At 53.6% G+C, this 25,188-nt stretch overlaps 1 protein-coding gene and 1 long non-coding RNA gene across 2 annotated transcripts in view; one reads left to right on the forward strand and one right to left on the reverse strand.

The window, feature by feature from the left end:
* CLMN (calmin (calponin-like, transmembrane)) overlaps nucleotides 1-25,188 on the reverse strand; it is a 113,393-nt gene that overhangs the window by 86,860 nt on the left and 1,345 nt on the right.
* LOC102159358 lies at nucleotides 10,511-24,245 on the forward strand. Its single transcript, XR_002346038.1, has 3 exons — nucleotides 10,511-10,864; nucleotides 17,359-17,681; nucleotides 19,511-24,245. It is a non-coding gene; the product is annotated as an uncharacterized LOC102159358 (long non-coding RNA).

Below are 25,188 nucleotides of genomic sequence, written 5' to 3' on the forward strand. Positions count from 1 at the left end.
CCATGACCAGGACGGGTCCAGGGAGGACAGGCTGCTGCCAAGAGATGCCAGGCGCCTCCCACATGGTACGCCCAGTCCTCTCAACCAGGTGTGGTGTTAGGTTCATGATATGATGGGGAAGGAGGGGACCAAATCAGAAGTTCAGCGAGGTACACGGCTGGCAAGTGGCAGGGCTGGGATTCACGCCCCTGGTAAACGCGTTGTCAATGACATGCCCTGACAAGCAGCAATTATTCTGAAGACAAACAGTTCAATGGAAAGTGGCATAGCCACCATGACGTCATCCAGCCCACACCCACTCTCGCCATCATCGCCATCCTCACCCTCCACCTAGTGTGCCCTCCACCTGCACCATCCCTCTACCCGGCTGCTTTTCTTCCAAGGGGCATCATTCTCAGAGTTCCCACAGCCCAGGGTAACACGCCTGCTCACCTTGCTCCGCCCACCTGCCCCATGTGCGGTCTGTCCCTGCATAAAGCCATGGGCACACTGCCTGGGCTCAAATTCCTCCGCCTCTCGCTGGCCCTGTGACTTTAGCCAAGTCCCCGAGACTCTCAGTGCGTCAGGCTCCCCCCACTCCCAACATGGCAGGAGCATTCTTGCAGGTCCCTACAGAGTGAGGTTACTGGTGACACCAGTTTACCAGCAGCCTGGTCCAATCAGAGTGAACTGCTGAGGTTCACGGTTGGAAGATGGGATTCTGCAAAGTGGGTCCTCTCTTTGTGGTGTCTCCACTGTGCCCGCTCCGCCCAGATGTTAATAACCAGAGACCATTTCTAGAACCCACAGTGAGAGTAATAAAAGGGTTACCACAATGAAACTGTACCCCAGGATTTTATATATATAAAATCTTGTTTAATTTCCAAAACAAGAAGGGAAGAAGGAATTATTGTGCTCATTTTACAGATGGAAAAACTAAGACCTAAGGAGGTTAGAGACTGGTCCAAAGCCCCACTCCAAAGACACAGCAAAAGTCGGAGTTGTGGTGAGACCACTGATCGCCCCCCACCTCAAATGTCCCTTCTCTCTTTCTTTCATAAAAACAGACCTCCTGTTCTTAGGTGGGCACCGCAGACTCTATTTCCCAGGCTCCCGGGAGTTAATTACAACCATGTGAGCAAGTGGTGGCCAGTGAGATGTAAGCAGAAATGCCAAGAGATGGGTTCTTGAAACATCCATTAATAGAGAGCTAGAATTCACCCCGGACCCTTCTTTACTGTCCCTTTCTCTATCCTGCTGCTGGAACACTGATGTGATGGCTGGAGCTCTAGTAGCCATCTTAGATCATGAGGTCAAGAGCTACACAGGGGGATGACAGTGTGATAAGCTAGAGGGAGCCCGGGTCCCCCAGATTTTGTGGCTCACAGTTGCCATGACAGCTTTTGACTGCCTCCTAGAAGTGTGTATCTGTCTACCACACGGTTATTTGCAGTTTTCTGTAACTCACAGCCAAGTCTAATCAAGACAAATCCAGAGACACCCCCAGGTCTATCTCTCCTGGAGGCAGAGAAAGCAAAGGCAGGCCAGCTAGTGTGCTCCCAGGGAGGGCTCTGGGCTCGGTGCTTTGGGGCCCAGAGTGGAAGAGTGGCTTTCAGACCCCTACCAGCAGCTCTCACTTTACTAGGCTTGAAAGATGTCTGTAAAGTCTCATTTACAAGGTGAATCTATGCCCGGAGCTCAGTGGGGTTCCTGTGGTTTTTATGAGGAAGAGATTTCGAAGACTGGTTTAGAAAGTGCTTACTTATATCAATGGTTACAGGACCAAAAAAGGGCACTTTTGTGCTGCCCTGTTTAAATGGACCCACCAGAATCATGAAAAAAAAAAAAATCTGTGATGAGATTATTACGTTGCCATGATCTCTCTGTCTCTTTTTAAAGTCAGATTTATTGAAGGATAATTGTTTTTCTTTTATAGGGCTGCACCTGCAGCATATGGAAGTTCCCAGGCTAAGGGTCAAATCAGAGCTCCGGCCCACACCACAGCCACAGTAACACAGGATCTGAGGCGTATCTGGGACCTACACCACAGCTCACAGCAACACCGGATCCTTAACCCACGGAACGAGGCCAAGGATTGAACCCACATCCTCACGGATACTAGTCAGGTTCTTAACCCGCTGAGCCACAACGGGAACTCCTTAAGTATAATTTACATATAGTAAAATTCACCCTTTCTGTGTGCGATATGTGAGTTTTGATGAATAAAACCATGTAACCCCCACATTCAAGATATAGAGTATTCTATCACCCCCCCAAAGTTCCTCTGTGTCCCATTTGAATGAATCCCATTTCCCCCCATTCTTGGCCTGTGATATCCACAGGTCCATTTTTTTTGGCCACACCCCCATCCTGTGGAAGTTCCCTGGCCAGGGATCAAACCCTCAGCACAGCAGTACCCAAGCCACAGCAGTGACAACGCTGCATGCTTAACCCACTGAGACACCCAGGGACTGCAACCACAGTTCCATTTTAAAATTATGCTGAGTTTGCCTTTTCCAGAACGGCATTTACATGGAATCACATGCAGAGCACTTGAAATGCATTTTCCTTCTCTTAGCGTGTTTTGGAGATCTGGCCGTGTCCCGTGTCCCAGGGGCGCGTTCTCTCTCATGGCTGAGCAGTGTTCCACTGTCAGGAGGCACCATCCCCTACATCCATTCACCCACCGGGGGACATGTGCACTGTGTCCAGTGTTTGGCTCTTGCAAGAAAGCTGCTACATATATTTGGCGCTTGCAAGAAAGGTGCTACACATATTCCTACATTGCTGTGGGCAGGATACGTTTCCATTTCTCTAGGTAAATACCAAGGAGGGGAGTTGCTGGGTGGAAGGGGAGTGCATGTTTCACTTTACAAGAAGCTACCACACTCTGGCTGTGCCATGTTGCATTTCCACCAACAGGGCAGGAGCATGTGGGCTGCTCCACGGCCTGGCCAGCGCTTGCAGAGGACGGCTGACCAGGCACGGCGTTCCAGACAGTGCTCCATCTCAAGCCGCTCGTCGCCCAGCCCCAGCCCATCTGGCCACCACCATCCCATCTGGCTCCCCACTGGCTCGGATGCAGCCCCTCTCCTCTCCCACTTTCCACCCAACAAGTTTTGCACCCCGGTTAATCACAAAGCACCCCAAGGAGCCTGTGTCCCCTAGTGTCACTATGCATGGAAAGATCTGCCTGGGGTAAAATGCTGGATTCTGCTTGGCCTACCCTGGGTCACCCACCACTGCTCCCTTCAGCCATCACACCCTTTTCTAGGCCAGTCTGCCACCCTTGGAGACAAACGGGGACAAGACAACAGAGACTGTTCAAGCAGCCACAGAGTCACCAATCCAGGGACCCCCAAGACAGGGGGGTCAGTTGTGCAAAGAGATGGTAACTCTGGTGATGGGAACGTGACTCCCGCCCTGCGGGCACCACCTGCCCTCTCCCAACACACACATCTGTGAGGAAGGGAGACGCTTTCCACCAGGCTAGGAAATCCTGGGCTTAAACGCTGGCTCCAGTGAAAGCCAGGAGGGCCCATAACAGCGGAGCACACACTTCTGCTCAAGAAGGTATGTCTATACTCGCAAAAAGAGGGGCGGCAGAGTTGGGAGAAGCAAACATAAGATGGAGATGGCTGCACATCAACAAGCATGTCTAACCTACCCCCTGGGGGTTTGGGTATGTCCTTCTCACTCTACTGAAGAGCAAAGGAAGCTCAGAGATGCACCATCACCTGGTCAGGTCACACAGCCCGAGTGGCCAATATGGGATTCCATCCGGGTTTTCCTGACTCCAAGGTATCTTTGGAAGAAAAGTTATTTTACTGTTAATTTTTTAAAAAATTGAAGTAGAGTTGATTTATAATGTTGAACCAATGGAAAGAAACTTTTTTTTTTTTTTTTTTTTGTCTTTTTGCCATTTCTTGGGCCGCTCCTGCGGCATATGGAGGTTCCCGGGCTAAGGTCGAATCGGAGCTGTAGCTGCCAGCCTACGCCAGAGCCACAGCAACGCAGGATCCGAGCTGAGTCTGTGACCTACACCACAGCTCACGGCAACGCTGGAACCTTGACCCACTGAGCAAGGGCAGGGATCGAACCCGCAACCTCATGGTTCCTAGTCGGATTCGTTAACCACTGCGCCACGACGGGAACTCCCAGAAACTTATTTTAAAAGCTCCTATGGGAGTCCCCGTCGTGGCTCAGTGGTTACTGAATCTGACTAGGAACCAAGAGGTTGTGGGTTCGATCCCTGGCCTTGCTCAGTGGGTTAAGGATCCGGCGTTGACGTGAGCTGTGATATAGGTCACAGGCGCGGCTCGGATCCCGCGTTGCTGTGGCTGTCGCGTTAAGCTGGCAGCTACAGCTCCGATTAGACCCCTAGCCTGGGAACCTCCATATGCCACAGGAATGGCCCTAGAAAAGGCAAAATGGCAAAAAGGCAATAAAAAAAAAAAGCTCCTATGTTACTGTCAGGTTCCAGGTATTTCGATGCCCCATAGAAAGCCACTTCCAGCGCTTTGCAGCATTCATTCATGCAAATGTTGACTGGACCTCTCTGTGCCAGACACTGTTCCTGACACTCGGGACACATTAGCGAATGACTCAGATAAAATCCTGCCCTTGTCGTACTTCCCGTCTAAGCAGCCAGCAGGAGGGGTGAGGAGACAGGCTGCCCAGGTCCTCCCTGTGGCTCCCCAGGTCCTTCTCCCAACCCAGGGAGGCTCAAACAAGTCAGGAGGGAGGCAGGGGGGCAACAGGGAGCCCACAGAGAACATTTGGGCTCCTCCGTGCCCAGCCCGCACTGGGATCCACGTCAGGAGGGGAGACGCTCTGGAGGAAGGCGCAGGTGCCAGGCCCTCATCCTGCCTTTCCACAGTCATTCCAGTGTCTGCTGGGCACTCGTTCTGTGCCAGACACTGGGGACCCGGGAGGACCGCAGCAGAGCCCCTGCCCCATGAGGATTCATAATGCCAAGGGGAGAGCCAGCAACACCTGCTAGCGGGCAGAGGGCTCTGCTGGGGCAGTGGAAGCAAGATGAGGGGAAATCAGAGCTCCCGTCATGGCGCAGTGGAAACGAATCTGACTAGGAACCGGGAGGTGGCGGGTTCGATCCCTGGCCTTGCTCAGTGGGTTGAGGATCCGGCGTTGCTGTGGCTGTGGTGCAGGCTGGCGGCTACAGCTCCAATTGGACCCCTAGCCTGGGAACCTCTATATGCTGTGGGTGTGACCCTAAAAAAGAGAGTGAGAGAGAGAGAGAGAAATGAGGGGAAATCAAGGAAGGCTGCCTGGTGGTGGTGAGTGGCAAAAGCAGACAGGGGCATCTCTCATCCAGGCTTCATCAGACCTTCCTACCACCGCTCTGTGAGGAAGGCAGGCCAGCCGTTTCTTTTTCTTTTTTCTTTTTTTGCTTTTTAGGGCTGCACCCACAGCAGGCTAGGGATCGAATCAGAGCTGCAACTGCCAGCCTGCACCACAGCCATTGCAACAAGGAATTCAAGCTGTGTCTGCAAACCTACACTGCAGCTCATGGGCAATCCCCTCACTCAGCGCCTGGCCCCTGGCAAGCGCCTGAAAGGGCGTCAGCCGGGAGGAATCCAGGGGGTGCCTGTGCGCCTGGCTCACTGATCCCTCTCCTCAGGGGACCAGCAGCACCTGGGGACCTGCTGGGTATGCAAATTTTCCACCTGCGGAGGCGGAGCCCAACAGCTGTGGTTCAACAAATCCCTGGAAGATGCTGATGAGCTCAGGGGGGCTCCTCAACCTGCGCAGTGGACACTCGGCTGCTTGGTTCTCTGTGGTGCCAGCTGCCCTGTGCGTTGTGGGATGCCAAGCAGCATCCCTGAACTCCACTCACGAGATGCCATGAGCATCCTTGCAGCTGTGCCCGGAAAGGTCCCAGACGTTGCCAAATGTCCCCTAGGGGCCGAATCACCCCACACTGAGATCCACCCACCTGAAGTTTAAGAACCTCTGTTCCCCAGGGCACCACGCCGACTCCTCCCCTCTGGGAGCTCACAGGGGAATTGGTTTTAGTAACAATAACCCCCTCCATTGGTGGGGTCAGCGGCTGGAGGCCAGGCCTCACTTCTTAAAGCAGCACCATTTTGCTGACGAGGATACAGGTTTCGAGGTTGGAGGATGCCCGGCCTCCGAGAGGCAGAGCCAGGATTCCGCACAGGCTGTCGGGCTCTGGGCCGGGAAATCTTCATCCCACCCCGCCTTCAGGCCCTCGCTGGTGGGATCAAACCTCAGTGAGACAATGTCGGGTCCTTAACCCGCTGAACCACAATGGGAGCTCCCCATTTTAACTCTTTAACCCCAGAGCTTCTAGATCTAGGTCCCTTGAAGCCCAGACAAATGGCCCAGTGTGGCATCTACAGGCTCACTGGAGAGAGGATTATTCCAGGTGCGACTTGACCTATTTGCTCAGAGGCCTCTCAGTTCCCTGCACCAGGTGCAAGGTTAAAGCTGGACTCCAAGCTGCACCCCTGCCTCCAGGGTGCTAGGCAGGGCAGCACCACCCTCTCTGCCTCAGCACCAGCAAACCTGCAAGGATGGCTCATTTGATGCCACAGCAGCACATCACCAACACGTTTGCTAAAGAAATGAGCTCAGGTGTGGTGGGGACAATGCCAACCACAGCTGCTCTCTGTTCGAGGGTGACAAGTGTCTGCTACAGAAGGCTGAATAGGGGACAGGTACCCCACTAGGTGTGGGGCTTTCCAGACATCCTCTGTCAGAACAGCCCCGTGAGGAAGGCAAGATTCACCCACATTTGACAGATGAGGCATTACAGACTCAGGAAGGTGAAGCAACTTGTCCAGGGCGGCAGGTGACACTGCGGCAGGTGAATTTCTTTCCTGCGATGAAGTCAGAAGGGAGGCAGGAGTCAAGGGTAAGGCCCCCCCTGGAGAGTCTCCATGACAACCAGGGGGCAAGGAAGTCAGAGGGGGCTTGGGGCTCAAAGACTGCACAGGAATGAGAGAGGCACAAGCACCCGAGTTGGCCAATTTAAGCATTAAAACGCCCCCCTGGATTCATAGTCTAACCTAGTCCTGATGAGTGGAAGTAGCAGCCATACTGTAGCAAGTCCAATGACACAGGGAAATTCACTATAATAATATACTTTATTTAACCTACTATATCCGAGTATTTTCATTTCAATATGAAAGCAATTTTTTATTTTTTGCTTCTTAGGGCTGCCCCTCTGGCATATGGAGGTTCCCAGGCTAGGGGTTGAATCAGAGCTGCAGCTGCCGGCCTACACCACAGCCACAGCAAAGTGGGATCCAAGCCGCATCTGCAACCTACATCACAGCGCACGGGAACGCCGGATCCTTAACCCAATGAGTGAGGCCAGGGATCGAACCTTAGTCCTCATGTATGCTAGTCAGATTCCTTTCCACTGAGCCACAATGGGAGCCATGGAAGCAAAATATTTTAAAAACTATTAATGTTTTAGGTTCTTTTCCCAAAAGCCTTCAAATTTTGTGACATTTTACACATACAGCACCTCTCGAATTGTTCGAGACATGCCCTCAATAGGCACAGGGCACTGGTAGCTACTGCAAGGGGCAGCACAGAGGTCACCCCTGGGTCTATACTGTGGTTGGTGGGGTCCAGTGAGGCCAGAGCCACCAGCCTGTTAATCATAGCGCCCGACTCAGTTTGAGAATAAGAGTGACTCTGCAGAAGGAGCACAGGTTTGGGAGCAAGAAATATCCAAAGCCACATTCTGACCCAACCACTAACCAGCTGTGTGACCATGAACCTCGCCCTTGACCTCTCTGAACCTCAATTCCCCATATGAAAAACGAGATAATTCCCTGATCCAACAGTGAGTAGTGAGACTTAAATATAAAATACCCAACAGAGTTCTTGGCGCACAGTAGGTATTTAATATAGGGGCATGATGGTGGTACAGGTGGTGAATACACTGCCACTATCATCTAGGTTCACCATCTCCGACCCAGAAAAGTGATGCTTGAAGGGAGCAGCCTTTTCTGTCTTGAGGGCGGATCTGCCTGGACCAGAACAGCGCAGTAAAAGGAAATGACAGAGATGGGAGTGGGGAGAGGACAGGACACACCTGCTGGACCCCAGAACACAGTACCTGCTGTGCCCAGGGCACCCCAACTCTGGGGACCAGTGTCAGAGCCACTCTGTGTTCTATTCGTGGCGAGGAGCGCCTCTTCAGAGCGGACTATTTCAAAGGAAGAGAATCAAAGATCTCTTGGTCCCTCTGATAATGGGCCAGCGCTCTGATCTACTGCTTTACTGGATGGAAACGTCCAGAAGCTCTGCCTGCCAACTCCAAAGATATGCCATCTTCACCCAGGGCGGGGCTCAGGGCTCCAGGTATGAGGTGCTCCAGATGAAGTACAGCCGCCAATGCAACCTCTGTCCCCTGCAGTCAGCAGAGCTGTGTTCATGGGCCACGTTGCTGCCCACCTCAGCCTCTGAGTGAGTTGTCCTCTCTGCAAGGAATATTCCTCTCCCCTTCCATCTGGCTAATTCCCATTTATCCTTCTCATTCCCACTTAAAATGTCACCTTGTCTGAAAGTCCTTCATGCCACCTGCATCAGGGAGCCTTTGTTAGACGCTCTCACTACTGTCTGCCATTACAGTTGTCATTATATCCTGATGGGACCTTGGGGACTGACTCCCTGCCATGGACCAGAGACGAGGGCTATATCTCCCTGGTGCCCGGGAGGGCATCTGGCAGCAAGCAGACACTCAACAATGATGTGTTGCAAGCTGCGGTCACACGGAGTTAACCACCAGAAGGGCTCTGGTTGGTTTGACATGGAGAGAAAAAAAAAGGCAGTATCTTGGAAAACAGAAGTGGTAGCATCTGCACCTGATGCATTAAGTAATTGTCCATGGAATAGCCAAAGGTCATGCGTTATTGCATCACTTTGCTGGGCTCTTCCAAGAACTGGAGAGGACTCGGTTATAATGGACACAATTCACAGAATGACCATTACATCAACTATTGATTTTCCAAGAACCTCAAAGCTGGAGCTTCGTCTCAAAGAGTCTTTTGAGTGATGGGCACAGGCAGTCACCACAACTCCTCTGTGTACAAGAGTGGAGATGGCTCTTTAGAAAAGCACGGCCTCCCCGTTCATGGGCATACATGGTGCCCTAGTTCTTTTTTTTTTTTTTTTTTTTGGTCTTTTGTGTTTTTGTCTTTTCTAGGGCCCCACCTGTGGCATATGGAGGTTCCCAGGCTAGGGGTCAAACGGGAGCTGTAGCCGCCGGCCTACACACAGCCACAGCAACGCCAGATCCAAGCCACATCTGCGACCTACACCACAGCTCATGGCAACGCCGGATCCTTAACCCACTGAGCGAGGTCAGAGATCGAACCTGCAGCCCCATGGTTCCTAGCTGGATTCACTAACCACTGAGCCATGACGGGAACTCCGGTGCCCTAGTTCTCAAATGGGTGGTACCACTCCCTGGAGGGAGAAATGTGGAAGGAGACTTTGATGGTCACAGGATAACCATTCTCTGGATTCAACCAAGGATGCTAAACTTCCTGTAACTCAGGCTAGGGGACCTGCTCCAAAACCCAACAGGATTCCCCCAATATCACACACTGCAGAATGCTGGCTACAAGCCAGCCCAGGCCCTGTCCCCAGGGGGAGACGGCAGCAAGGGGAAAGTGGGTCCAAGAAGTCACTTGGTTACCAATGAGGATCCACTAATATGGCCCCCTTTCTGCCCTTTTCCCACCCAGGGTGGACCAGTCACCTTCTGGACCCTCCAGCACGTTCCTGCCTCTCCCTTTGACTTGTACCAACCTCTGCACTCACCTGGAAGGCCAACCCTGTCAACCTCCACCAAACCATCCTCAATCCCACCCAACACAAGGTCTGCGATACAACAGCATCTGCCGAATGGCTCAGCTCCAATCATCTGGCCCATCTCCAAGGGATGCCAGGCCTCCAGCTAGACAACGCACTTCCTGCTTGTCAGTTACCACCCTGGGGTCTCCACTACGTGACCCTTGAGAACAGACACCAAACCTGACCTCCAAATACTGACTGAGTGATCAAACCCCTCATGCCATTTGGTTGAACCCCTACCAAGACATCAACCACCACTCCAACACGGTTCCTCTTGTACTTTCAACCAACAAAGAAACACGTATTCAAAAGGTCTGATGAGTACTGGGAACTCAGCATTGCAACTTCACTGCAGCCTCCAGACAAACCCCAGGAGGGCGTGGCTAAGATTAAAGTCACCTTAGCGGTAGAAGAGACCCAAACTCCACGGGGACAGGGAATGCAGCTGACATTCTACAGCTCAAAGCAGAGGACTCAAGATTCAAGCTCCCCCCTGATTTCAAGCAACGTCTCCTTCTGCGGTAGACCAGGCAGGCTCTTCTTTCTCGGGTTTTGCTCTTATTGATCAACTGTGTTTACGCGATAAAGGCTGCAGGATAAAGAGGTATCATTGCAGGGGTTTTGGAGGGTCATGTATTGATTCGGTCTTAACTGGATTCTCCAAAGGGGGTGTTTCCCCAGAGCTCGTCCTCCTGGGTCACCCCACCCCCTCAAAAATCGAGACGATCAGGTAAAGTCACCTGGCAGTGTCTGATGGAGGCTCAGGCAGGATAATCTTTCATCTCTCCGTGAAGAATAGCTTTACTTTCAAAGCTTGGCACCAGCCCACCCTCCCCCGGGTGGCCTGTGGCTTTGGGCTTGGGAAGGTTTTATAAAAGCAGGCAGGGTTCCAACATCAAAACAATGTAGAAAGCAAACAACCCGTCCCTTCAGCAGTTTCGTTTTTCTCTCCCAAGGAGCCAAAGCGACCCCTGGGCAGCCGAGGCTGTGGCTTGAAAACAAGGGCAGCGAAAACAAGCCCAGAAAGGTGAGTGCTGGGCACGGGGTGGGGCTGGGGGGGGGGGTCCAGTTAAAAGCCCACCTGCTGAGCTGAGAGGAACTTTCAGCCCAAACCTCAAACTGCTTGGGGTTTTGAAGGCTGGGAGGACCTTGGTGGCAGGTTCACGGGAGGAAGTCCTCCTGCCTCTACAGAGGCAGCCCGCCCAGATCCCTGATGCCCGGGACCTCGAGTCCCCAGCCCCAGGGAACCACAGCGTGTGGCTGGGAGAACAGCATCAGGTGCCAGAAAGCCCTCTGCCATTTCTCCCAGGTTCGATCCCAAGCTGTGGTGTAGGTCACAGAGGAGGCTCAGATCCATGCTGCTGTGGCTGTGGTGTAGGCCAGCAGCCACAACTCCGATTCGACCCCTAGCCTGGGGCCTTCCATATGCCACAGGTGCAGCCCTTAAAAAGCAAATTAAAAAAAAAAAAAAAAACTAAAAATAGAGTTACCATATGATCCAGCAATCCCACTGCTGAGCATATATCTGAAAAAGATGAAAAGTCTAATTTGATAAGATACCTGCACCCCAGCGTTCACGGCTGCACTATTTACAGCCAAGACATGGAAGCAACCAAAATGTCCATTGACAGAGGACTGGAAAAAGAAGATGTGGTACATATATACAGTGGAATATTACTCGGCCATAAAAAAGAATGAAAGAATGCCATTTGCAGCAACATGGATGGACCTAGAGATGATCGTATTAAGTGAAGTAAGTCAGACAGAGATAAATATTATATGATATCACTTATATGTGGAATCTCAAAAGATGATACAAATGAACTCATTTACAAATCAGAAACAGACTCACAGGCATAGAGGACAAACATATGTTTACCAAAGGGGAAGGGGTGGGGAGGGATAGAGTAGGAGGTTGGAATGAACAGATAAACACCACTATAGATAAAACACACAGATGACAGTATAGCACAGGGTATGATATTCAGTACATTTTCTTTACTTCTTTTTTTTTTAGGGCCACACCCGCAGCATATGGAAGTTCCCAGGCTAGGGGTCAAATCGGAGCTGCAGCTGTGAGCCTACACCACAGCCACAGCACGGCCAGATCTGAGCGGCATCTACAACCTACACCATAGCTCACAGTAATGCCAGATCCTTAACCCCCTGAGCGAGGCCAGGGATCAAACCTGCATCCTCGTGGATACTGGTCGGGTTCTTATCCCGCAGAGTCACAACGGGAACTCCAATATTCAGTATCTTGCCCTAACTTCTAATGGAAAAGCATCTGAAGACGAATATGAATATACATGTATGTATGTATAAGTGAATCACTTTGCTGCATACCTGAAACTATCGTAATATTATAAATCAACTACACCTCGATTAAAAAAACAAACAAACAAAAAATGAATTCAAGAAGAATAAACTCAGTTTCCCACGGGCAAGTTCGCAGAAAACTCACCACCCAGGCCCTCTTTCTCAGGAAGGCTGTCTGCCTGTATTCAAGGGACAAAGCCACAGGAGGCAGATGTGCTCCAGGAGAGAGGTGAGGGGAACCACAGGTGACAGGGACAGAGGGCCCAGGGGGCAGCCAGGTCCCAGGTATGGAGGGCCGTGAGTCCAGACTGGAGACGGGTGGAGGACCCTGCAGGGCTCAAGAAGGGGGAGCCGGGAGAATTTACCCGATGCCTCCCAACAACACGAGGGCCTGTCTAGAACGTGAGCAGAGCGTCCGAGGGGGCATGAGGAAACACGCACGCCCACGACAAAAGACAACTGCTCACTCCCAGGAAACCAGCCAGGACCGCAGCAAAGGGCCGCTGATGGTGATTTACCCCACGACAACGTTCTGCAGCGTGCGGACCTCGGAGGAACAGTGTAAAGCCCAATTCCCGATCTTGCCAGAAGTAGGATGAAAAGACACTGGGCAGCTGGCAGCACAGGAAAGAGCTGAGGTTGAAAAGACGTAAAGAGAAGGCCTACGTCCTTCCCTTCCACAGGGAGAAGTCAGAGCTGAAAAATCAAGCTGAGGGACTCCACAGACGTGAAGAAAACGTCAAAAGCACCAGCTGGAAGGATTTGCAAGCAAGTGCCTCTGGGGAAAGGGGCAGTGAGCGGGAAACCACTGTTTTTCATATAAACCTCGGAGACAACTGTTTCAAACGACTTGAAAACACAATGGAAAGGGAAACAGACATTGATGAAGGTAGGCGACGTCACTGAATATTCTAACAACTAAGAGAAGCTGCGGTGAGCGCTCTTTTTGCCAAAAAGATATGGTCAGGCGGAGACGTCTACGGCTAGTCAGTACTAAGAAGAGGCTAAAACTTAAAACCCAGTTCTTCCAGGAGTTCCCATTGCGGCTCAGCAGAACTGAACCCGACTAGCATCCACGAGGACACAGGTTCGATCCCTGGCTCGCTCAGTGGGTTAAGGATCCAGCGTTGCCGTGAGCTGTGGTGTAGGTCGCAGACGCGGCTCGGATCTGATGTGGCTGTGGCTGTGGTGTAGGCCAGTGGCTGCAGCTCCGATTCGACTCCTAGCCTGGGAACCTCCATATGCTGCAGATGCGGCCCTAAAAAGACAAAAAAGACCAAAAAAACCAAAAAACAACCCTGGAATCTACACTTGCCTTTAGCGTCTCCATTCATACATTCAGTAAACAGGAAGTGAGTACACACTGAGCCTGGGACAGGAGGCTAGACTCTGGGACCCAGTGGTGGGCAGGACAGGCCCCAGGAACTGACCCAGTGAGCTTTCTGGTCTACCAAGACAAACCAACGGTCAAAAGCCACCACCAACAACAAATTCAAGTGCAGCTGTGCCCACCTTGTGCCGTCACCATCTATCAAGGGTAGACTTGTCTGACTGACTTCTGGCCTCCCCCCTGCCGGGCCAGCATGGGTCCTGTGGATCATGGCACCTTGTCCCCCCAGCTCCACCCCCGCCCAAGTGAGCCATCACATGGCACTACGTAGCACCTGCCACCATACTTCCATGAACTCAACAGGCCATGACCCAGGCCTGCCAACACACTGCCACCCAGGTCCAAGGCCCTCAGCTCTGATTTGGAAGTTATCACTTTTTCCTTTGTTTTAGGTCAGAGTCAAGCTCAAAGGTTGGACCAGTTCTCCAAGGAAGAGCGGCACGCACACACACACACACACACACACGTGCGCGCGCGCACGCACACACACATAGTCCCCCCGCACATGGAGGGAAACTGCACCCCTTGCACAGACCGGCCTCAGCAAGCGCTGGTGGGTACAGAGGGCCAGGGTCAATCTCAGACGGCTGCTCATGAGCTAGGGGGCCGGGTAAGGCTGCACAACTCCTCTGGGCCTCAGTGGCTGCATCCCTAGAGTGGGGCTACAACACCAGCCTCAGAGGGTTCCAGGAGAATTAACACGACATCAGACAGATAACTGTGCTTCAGCATCTGCCACGGTCGTGAGACAACCAAGGCCGAGGATGACAGGCTGGCTTCCCGTGGCTGCCTCCAGTCTCTCCCGCCAGACTTCAAGGTCACAGGGATTTCATCTTGCCAGCCTCTGGACAGGGGATCCGGTCCCCACTCTCTCAGAGCTGCTCCTGGGAAGCACGAGTCAGGATTCACCGGTTAGGAATTTAGACTTAATTGTGTCCCAGTGTGACGAGGCTGGGATGGAGGTGACTCTAAACAGCTGAGTCACTCTGATAAGAAGCAATACCCAGGGCTGGCTAACAGCTGCCCAACAGCCCTCAGCCTGGTCCGGCTTCTTTCCTCGGTTCTAGGCCACCTGCCCCCTCCACAGCCAGCAGGGCCTTGAGCCAGGGCTCACCAAGCCTCTCCCCCTCCTTCAAGTTCAAGTCCCATCAGGCTCCCTTTTTCACCACTTCCGCCAACGTACTCCAGCTTCCCAGACTTGATCCTGTTCCTGGTTCCACTACTTACTAGCCCAATAGCTTGGTATCTGTGACACCCTTGCTCAGCCGTAGTTGGGGGGGGGTAGCTACTAATGCCCACCATGAAGGGCATTTGGAAGATGTGGTGCAGGGTCCAGCAAGAGGTCCAGCCCCCATGCCCCCCGTCCCCCAGGATCACAACATAAGCGCCTTCTAACGGATGAAGACAACTCCCGACCTCACTGATTTTTATACAGCTTGCACTCCATCTTACACATTTCACCATAACCGTGCCCCACATTACCTTCTGTCCCTCAAGCTGGGTCTTGGCTAAGTCGGCCTGGCAAGGAAGGGGCCAAGCTACAGCGCAGGGGAGCCTTTGCAGCTCCACTGCCATCTTCACGGTTCCAAAGGTCTGGGAAATTACTAGACCATGTGATTGCAATTCATTCTTCTTTTATAAAAATAAACAGAAGTTGGAGTTCCCGTTGTGGTGCAGTGGTTAACAAATCCAACTAGGAACCATGAGGTTGCGGGTTCAATCCCTGGCCTCACTCAGTGGGTTAAGGATCCAGCGTTGCCATGAGCGGCAGTGTAGATCGCAGACGTGGCTCGGGTCCCCTGTGGTTGTGGCTGTGGTATAGGCCGGCGGCCACAGCTCTGATTCAACCCTTAGCCTGGGAACTTCCATGTGCCTCGAGTGTGGCCCTAAAAAAAAAAAAAAGCAGAAGTGTTGTGAAAACATGAAAGTGTTGTGATCAGTGATCACTGCTGGCTTCATAAACTTAACCCAGTGGGGAGGGTGGAGCCAGAGCAACGCAGGTTACAGGTTGACCTTCAAGCAAGCGGAGCGGGCAAGTTCAGGAAAACAGGTGAAATGATATCAAGCCCAGGATGCTGACACTCAGTCACGCTTCCACAGTGAGGCACCATGAGCAGTTTTCCTCCGTCTCTGGATTAATTACAGTTCCTCATAATTGTACCTTTAGGCTTGGACTCCTTGATGCAACACAGCCCCAAACCAGGACACGCATACCAGCCAGCCCGCTAATGGTGCGCTCCCGTTTCCTAAATAGCCTTTGCTGTTTCACATGAAAGAGAAGAAGGTTTATCCAAGATATCCAAGACTTGACTCACTCAGGTTACCGGCATTTCCAGAGTTCATACAGCTCAACTCGAAAAGAACACAAGGATTTTTTTTTTTTTTTTTTTTTTTTGCCATTTCTTGGGCTGCTCCCGAGGCATAGGGGTCGAATGGGAGCTGTAGCTGCCGGCCTACACTACAGCCACAACCACAGGGGACCCGAGCCACGTCTGCGACCTACACCACAGCTCACAGCAACGCTGGATCCTGAACCCACTGAGCAAGGCCACGGATCGAACCCACAACCTCATGGTTCCTAGTCGGATTCGTTAACCACTGCGCCATGACGGGAACTCCAAGAACACAAGGCTTATACATTTAGAACGGAAAGCAGTGAGGTCCCCCTGGACAGCACAGGGAAGACTCCACGCAGTCTCTTGGGGTAGAAGGTGACGGAAGACAGTGTGAGAAAAAGAATGGATACACAGCTATGACCATGCAGCTATGCTGTACAGCAGGAATTGACACAACACTGTAAATCAACTATATGCTAATAAAAATAAAAGTTAAAGGCGAGTTCCCATCCTGGCTCAGCAGAAACCCATCTGACTAGCATCCATAAGGACCAGGTTCGATCCCTGGCCTCCTCACTCAGTGGGTTAAGGATCCGGCACTGCCGTGAGCTGTGGTGTAGGTCGCAGATGTGGCTTGGACCCGGTGTTGCTGTAGTTGTGGTGTAGGCCAGCAGCTATAGCTCCTATTCGACCCTAGCCGGGGAACCTCCACAAGCCAAGGATGTGACCCTAAAAAGATTAAAAGTAACGGTAAAATAATAAATAAATTACGTTTAAAATAAGACCGCAAGGATTAGAACAGAGCTGTCACTGCTGCCAGAGCCCGCTGAATCCCAGGGTTCACACAGCAGGGCATGTACCCAGAGGCCTGTGTCAGCCACAGAGCCAGGACCACAGGGCATTGGCCTGGCTGGCCCGTGGCATTGTCCCCTTGCTATTCACAGCGCCGCATGGATCTCTGATCACACCAACACTGCATTCAGACTTTTGGACAAAGAATCTCTGCAGGCCCAGGCAGGTCCCCTCTTCTGTCCCCTCAAGTCCTGCCCTACTGCCCTTGGCCACAGCCAAGTGGCGGCAGCCCTGTGGCCAGAGCCCCATTCTCCACGCTCCCAGCTCAGGCTCGGCGCCACCACCCTGGGGGCCATCACACATCCACGGAGCCTGCAGGGTAATTCAGGTGTGCAAACAGCCCAGGATGCATCTATTCCAGGAAAGAGGGGAAGGCCTGGGAGCCACTTGTTTGTGTTTTTTAATGGCTACACCCTCAGCCCATGGAAGATCCCTGGCTGGGATCAAACCCACACCGCAGCAGCGACCTGAGCTGCTGCAATCAGGTTCTTAACCCACGGCACCACAGCCGGAACTCCTGGAAAGCCACACGTAACCCATTCGTGTATGAGTTTCCTGTTGCTTCTGTAACAAACTGCCACATCCTCAGAGACTTAAAAACAACACAAATTCATTATCTTACAGTTCTGGAGGCCAGAGGTCTGCAATGGGTTTGACAGGCTGACATCCAAGTTATCAGCGGGGCTGTGTTCCTGCTGGAGATCCCAGGGAGGAACCCAGTTCCCGCTCTTCTCCAGCTCCAGAGGCTGCCTGCATCCTCGGCCCACGGCCCCTTCCTGCGGCGGCACCACCACGACCTCGGCGTCCATGGACTCATCTCCCCTCTAACCCCCCGGTGCCCTCTTAGAAGGATGCCTGTGATCAACTGGACACACCTGGACAATCCAGGCTCGGCTCCGCACCTCCGCAAGACCCTGCACTTAGATCTGCCAAGTCCCTTGTGCCAGGTAAGGTAACACATTCCCAGGTTCTGGGGATTAGGATGTGGACACGTTTGGGGGGCCTATGGGGGGGGCATCCATCATTCAGCCTACAACAGTCTGGCAAACAGTTCTGTGGACCTACTCTGAGAAAGGGGCTGGTGAGACAAAGATGCCCATGCTCCTCTGAGGACCTACTCAGGGTGGCAAGGAGTCTGGGCGAGGCGGCTCTGAATCCCCCCAGAGCAGGCACAGATCAGGGAGGCTGCTCTAGATGAGCTCTGGCCATCCCCGGCAGAAGGAGCCATGCAGACAAAGGCACAGGGACCAGAAAAGATGGCCTGTGGGAGAAGCAGGACAATTTCCGGGTGCGGCTGGTCCATTCCAGAAAGGACAGAAGTGAGGGGCCCCGGGCACAAAGCAGGGTCCCCTCCCGAGGGCAAAGGGGAGTCCTGGTGGAGGGTGGACGTGGGAGGGAAGCATCTCTGGACTGCAGGGCGGAAGTGGGGCCAGAGGGGCTGGAGGCAGAAAAACAGTGGTCCTGGCACCTGACAGGAACATGTTCCAAGTACGGGCAAGAAAGGCAAGTGGGGATGAGGCAGGCGCTGGGCGGACTGAGGGGCCAGGGCGGGGCCCGCGGAGGACCAACGCGTCAGGTCAAGTCCATGCCCCCCCCCAGCGCCCCAGTTCCAGCTACACGGCCTCAGATCGCTGCTTTTTAAGTATGTCATACTGTAGAAGATTAAAAATAGTTGAAAAGAGATATAAAAAGGGATATAAGTGTCACAAAAGCTCCTGCCTACGTGGAGGGCCCCCCAGGAGGGGGAAGCAGGGGTGGGGCGTGACGTCATCAGAGCCCTAAATCTTTCCAATTAGACCCCGTGCTGCAGGCATGGCAGGTCCTGCTGGGGGACCCCAGAAGGGCTCCTGGGCCTCTGTGAATTCCCCAGATCCTGCCTGGCTTTTCCCACCCTTGGGTTTTGGCCCATAACCTCCGAGCAGCGGCGGATCACGGTGCTCAGGAAGGGCAAGAGGAAGAGCTACCTCTGGGACCCACCTCCCTGCACGGCCCCCCACCCTCCGGCTGTAATCCCACCAGAGAGCCCACCCCCACCTCCCACTATACTCCCCTACTCCCTGGTCCACACTGCCTGCCTTTGGGAAGACGGACGTTTCCTGTCCCCCCAACCCAGGCCCCCACGCTTAAGGCTGGATCAGTACCCCCCAAAGTCCTGGCAGCACCCACCCTAACCCCTCAGTCCTACACAATGCCCATGTCCCCTGTATACTGGGGACTCCCAGAGTGTCCTGTTCATCCCTCTGTCCCAGCTCCCAGCATTTCAGAAGACTCAGTAACTACTACTTGAACCAATAGCTGAGCTTCCTGGGAGGGGGGTCCATTTTTTTTGGCCACACCCATGGCCTGCAGAAGTTCCCGGGCCAGGGATCGAACCTGCACCACCGCAGCAACCCGAGCCACAGCAGTGACAACGCCAGATCCTTAACCCACTGAGCCACCCGGGAACTCCAGAGGTCCATTTCTAAAGCAGGTACAGGACCCACCCCAGGCGCGCCGGCCCTCTGCAGGTAAGGCTGGGCCTGAGACATGCTGCAGCCTTTCGCAAGCATCTCTTTCTTCTGTGCCCTGAGTCTGGGTTTAGAAGACAAGGCCCCAGCCACCCCACGGGAAGCCCTCTAGGATCCCACACTCTGAACGGGCCAGAAAGTAAAGACGTTTGGTTTTGTGGGTACCTCTCTGTCACAACTCCTCAACTGCCACCGTAAGTGCAAAAGCAGTCATGGACAATACACACGGGCACAGCTGGGTCCCAATAAAACTTTATTCCCCCAAACAGGCAGCCGGCTGGATCTGGCCTCCAGACCACAGCTTGTCTATCCCTGTCTGATAAGAAAAAAATCGATAGAAGAAAAGCAGACAGACCAGTGAGGGAAAACACTGCCGAAGACTCTTTAAAGCCACACTTGGGATTTTTGATGCTGCCTCTAATTCCTTCTGTGACTGACACAATCCACCCCTGTTTAAAAAAATAAGAGGTGCGGGGGGTGGGGGGAGTAAGTAAAGGTTTCTATGGGAACCGGGAGTTTACTTTTAAACCCTTCAACCACCACAAAGACAATCACTGCATTTTTCTCCGGGCCCCTCTGAAGCCGGGCAGGCGTGACCTATGGCCTGTCGGGCGGGCCTCGGCCCAGTGCCTCAGCTGTTCCCGTCAAAAATGAAATGCCAGAGTGGCCCCCGGGTCCAGGAGGGCAGCTCATGTAATCCAGGCCTCTTGGGCAAAGGGCTGCTTCCCCAGAGCGCTGGATCTGGGTCAGAGGCCCCACCCCACCCCCAGGACTGCTCTGATGGAGTCAAGGCCAACCGCCACCAACCACGGCCACGAACAAAGTATTCCGGGGGAACTCTTCCTGGGTCTGCAGCCAACTGGACTGGACAGAGGGCTTCCCGCTCACTGCTGACAGTCGCCTCTGCGATGGGCTTCGGTTCCACCTGGCCCCGAACACCCCCGTGCCTTGGAACAGAAGTGCCTGGGTGGGAGTTCCCGCTGTGGCTCCTTGGTTAACAAACGCGACTAGTATCCATGAGGATGCGGGTTTGATCCCTGGCCTTGCTCCGTAGGTTAAGGATCCAGCGCTGCCGGGAGCTGCGGTGTAGGTGGTAGATGCGGCTCGGATCCGGCGTGGCTGTGGCTGTGGCGAAGCGGTAGCTCTGATTCGATCCCTAGCCTGGGAACCTCCACATGCCTCAAGTGCAGCCATAACAAGACAAAATGGAAAAAAAAAAAAAGAATAAACCCAGAATGTACACCACCCACCCACACGTGCTTTTACAGCAGAGCTTACCAGCTACGACTTTTCTACACGGGACCCTCAGTGGGAATGAGTCTCTTGCCCCTGACAGTGAAAGGAATTCAGGATTGCAGCCAGCTGTGCCCAGCAGCGTCCAGAGCTGCACAACGGCCACCCACCCATGTGTGCCCAGAACCGGGACGGCCTGATGTGGGCATGCTCTGTCCAGAGCCCCGACGCCTCACACTACCTGCGGGGGCGGGGGGGGGTGCCCACGTGAGCCCCTGAGAGTTCAATCCTCCCCTTTTGCAGAGGAGGAAACTGAGGCCCAGGCAGGGGAAGAAATTTCCTAGGATCCCACAGTAAGTGAGCAACACAGCCAGGACCCAGATGCAGGCCTTTGGCTGCCTGGTCCTGGCTGCAGCTTCCCCAGCCACACAAATGCTCTGCCTGGAGGGGCCCCTCCGAGAAGGGTCCACACCCAGAGCGAGGGATTTAGCCCGGTCTGGAACACAGCCCTTTGTGGACGAAATCCAGAGTTACCCCGAAGCCGAAAGAAATGTTCTGAGGGCTGACTCATCCTTCAGAGCCAAGCCCACAGCCCTGGGGCAGGGCCCTCGCGGCAGCAAGTTCCGGGAGGATGTGACACCTCTGAGTTTGATTTTCTTTGGTTTTTCTACAGAAACCCCCAGCACACTTGCTGTGCCCTCCAGGAGCCGAGGGCAGGAGGGAGGCAGAAGCAGGGAAGAGTCCCTCTCAGTTCCCTGACTTTTCTGGGTGCTGGAGAACTTTGGCCAAGGTCACATCCCTGATTCCAGGGGGTCTAGAGGTTTGGCGCTAAGAACCTAAGGACCAGAGGGGAGGGTGCTGGCCGCCAGGAGTGGAGGGGAGGCTGGTGTGGCATCCACCGCAGAGGGCTCACCGCCAGGCCAGGGGGCTTGGACTTGACCCTGTAAGCCGGTGCAGCCCAAACTTCTCCAGATCCCAGCATTCGTGGGCCGTGATGCTGAGTGTCCTGGGGTGGACGGAGCTGCCCTGCACCCACAGCTTGGCTGTGGAGACCTGCTGAAAGCATCAGCAGGGACGGGTGGCGGATGGCTGGGTGACGGGTGGCTTGGGGAGGTAATGCAAGGCCCAGAGCCATAAACAGGTCACTATGGAGTCTCGGCAAGCATGCGGAGGCCCGGACCAGGGCCGGGGGCAGGAAAGGAATAAGTGGCTGGCTGGCAAGGCTGATCTGGAGGGCCACGCGGGCACAGTCCTGCCCCAGCCTGCCTTCAGGCCGTGCCGGTGACTTCGGGTCTTCCAATGCTGTGCGACACAGAATTCACGCAGTCAAGTTTCTGCTCTGCTCTCAAGGTCTGGTTCCAATGCTTTCTCTCCCCCCCACCCCCTGCCAACAGAGGCCCTCCCTGTTCTCAGCCCTGAGGCTACCAGCTCCTTGACCTGTTCAGCCTTGGCCCAAGATTTACAGAGCCAGCACGATGGGAAATGTGGCTGAGTCTGACTCGGTGGGGTTCAAATCCCAGTTCCACTTACAAGCCCATGACCTTGGCAAGTCATTCCAGCTCTCCACCTCTGAAGTAGCCTCAAAGGCTTGTGGAAAGCCCTGAGGGAAGAGGTTTGCGCTGAGCCTGCCCTGCAGGCTGCTCTGAGCTGGGCTAACTGTCACTACCTGGGTTTGACAGTCAGTTCCATGTGTCCCGAATCGCAGTTCTGACTGCTAAGCCTGGGCAGTACTGCTTCTCAGCAAATGCTGACTGACTGAGGGAGACGAGGGAGACGCTGGGGGGCGGTGGGACGGGGGGAGGGGGGTGGCCTGCAGGGCCCAGCTGGCAGCACTGGACACCCCACCTAGCTGGCTCCCCCAGAGGTGCAGTGAGAAAGCCTGTGTCTCCCTAGCCTCACCTAACTCCATCCACCTCCAGCTCTGGGTGCCAGGTCTTAGCCGAGTCGCTCCGGAACAATGTCGTCAAGGATCACAGAATCAGACCCAACCGGCGCCAGAGCAACAGGAGACGGCCCCGACCCAAATGGGCGTCTGTGCTGCCAGAAGCAGAAAATTCGAGCCAGGGTCTGGCTGAGTGCCATGATGGCTTCATGCTCCTTAAAGGCAGGGACAAGAACCAACTCTTCATTCCCTGCTGCCTGCACAAGGCCCTACGCCTGGCACACGTCTGCTAAACTGAACAATAGGGGCTGTGAAGCTTGGGGGCGGTGGAGGCTTCCTCCGTAAATGGGAGCATCTTCCAAATCCTGGCCCAATGCCTGGACCAAGAGTCAAGTGACCCCAAATTGGTCCAAGTGACCCCAGAGCCGGTGGAGTGTTTGGCTGGACCCTGAGGTCACATCCAAGAGGGAGAGGGGGCGGCCAAAGCAGTCTTGTCATCGGAAGGGCACCGGCGCCCTTGCTGCCCACAGGCTGGCAGAGCACTAGGGCACAGACCTTAACCAGCCGCCTCCAGCCTCAACTCTAGCCCATGCAGCTCCAAGGATGCAGAGGCCACCAGGTGGCAGCTGCCAACATCCTGCAATTCCAACTGCTCTCCGCAAAGGTCAGCAGCTTGGGCCGCCCCCGTTTCCTTGCCAAAAGGACCCTGTGAGGGTGGCAGAGGCAGCTTTGCCCAGAGGGACAGCCATGCTCTCCGCCAGAGTCCTTCATTTACAAGCCTTTTTATGAGCGTAGCTAGAGGACTTGGTGCATCCATGTGTCAGGTACAGGGAGTTGTCACAGCCTCCCCTGAGCGAGGCTGTGCTTTCTGCCCAGCTCGTCCCGACCTCCAGGGACAGGTCAGGAAATCTGCATTCCAACATTCCCCAGGGTTCGGCCTGGAGACATCACAGTTAATTTGATGGTGACATCACAATTACATTTGCATGGATTCCAGAATTCCACAGCTCAGGGCCACAGACAAAAGCTTGATGGAGGCTGGGTGTCCTCGTCTGTCCCTGTGATGGCAGATTTGTGAAATCCCACTGTACCCGGCGTCCCATCACCACGACAACTGCTCCTCCCGGTGCTGATGGAAGTACAGAGCTTGGAAAACAACCCCTCTGCCTGGACTCCTGCCTCCCTTGACTACCCCTGTGTGGAGGTCAGATGAATGAGGCCCCCCGCTTGCGTGTCATCCAGACGCATCCAGGGCTGGCTGACACCCACCAGCTCGTTCAGGCAGATGCTCTAATAGAAGCAAAGGCTGCCTTCCGGACCCGGCCCTTGGCTTGGACTTCCTGAGTCCCACAGAGACAAGGCAGGAAAAATGTCTATGGGGCAGCCCTGGAGACAGGGATGCCGAGGGAAAGATGCAGAGACGAGCCGGATTCCTGTCCCCACCTCCTCTCCCATCTCCCAGCTTCTTCTCAGTGATGCTGGGCCCAGCAGTACAGCCACCAACCAACAAGTCCACAGTGCACACACACCCCCCCACCGCCTCTCCCCCAAGCCAGGACTAACAGCTCCAAACACTTGCAACAGCCCTGGACTGCAGACAACCCAATGGCCCTCACTGAAGATCAGATCAACAAACTGCGTGTATCCATACGATGGCAGAGTCCTGGGCGAAAACAAGGAACTACCGACTGCCTGGATCCAGGGCTGGGAGCCAAGACCCACACAGATGCCGGGGACTAGGGAGCTTTACCAGGTAGCGAAAGCATGCCCAACCGCGTTGTCGGGATGCTGGCCCAACTCCCCAGATTGACGAAAAGAGACTGAGTCATAAACTTAAAACAGGTGAACTTTATGATATGTAAATATATGTCAATAAAGTGGTTTTAGCAAAACAAACAAACAAAAAGAACTACTGACACAAGCAAGAACACGGGTGACTCGTGCCAATAGGATGTGGAGCAAAAAAAAAGTCAGTTCCAAAGAGTAAACATACTCTTATACCTATTTAATTTTATGACTTCTAGAGGCAAAATGTAGCAATAGAGATAAAAAGAGTAGCTGCCTTGTTGCAAGGGGGTGAGTGGGAAAGGAGGCAGGGCATCCAAAGTGGGTACTAGGTGGTGGTTACACAGGTGTATCCATTATGTACAAATATACTGGGTTTGTACATTTTATATACATACACATAATCATAAATAATATACACAAAGTTAAAAGTATCGTTTCATTGGCAAAGCGCACTAATGCTCAAATTGTAATTGGCAATGGCCTAAAATTGAGGACAGTTCACTGGGAGCTGAGGGAGCGCCCACTCTGTGAACTTCTACCCAACCCTCAAGGCCCATTTCAAATTGTCCCTGTTTGGTGAAGGCGTCTCTCACTGTGCCAGGTGTAACTAACTGCTCATATTGTTGAGGAGCCCTTCGCAAAAGTTGATGATCTTTACGCTGAGAGTTGAGGGGTGCAGGAAATTGTTGCACCAAGAATTGGTGCGTGTGTGCTTCTTAAACATCCATGGTTGCCTACAATAAACACACACACACATACACACACCCTGACAACCCAAACCAGATGCCATCTCAGCAAAGATACTAACGCCCCCCCCCCAAAGAGGATGTCAGTTCGCTGGCAATAGGACCCAGGCTCCAGACTTAGTTCAAAAAGACCATTTTCAACATTGCCAGCTCAATCCTTTCTTTTTACACAAATCACAGCAGAAAAGTTCAGGTAAGCCCAGCGCAAGCTCCGTTTCTCGTGTCCAGGGCACTGGGCTCCCCTCCTCCCCACCGCATGCCACCTCTGCCTGCGCTGTCCTTGCCCAACCTAGGGGTG

This window comes from Sus scrofa, chromosome 7 (genome assembly GCF_000003025.6).
Source record: "Sus scrofa isolate TJ Tabasco breed Duroc chromosome 7, Sscrofa11.1, whole genome shotgun sequence".
Classification (NCBI taxonomy): domain Eukaryota; kingdom Metazoa; phylum Chordata; class Mammalia; order Artiodactyla; family Suidae; genus Sus; species Sus scrofa.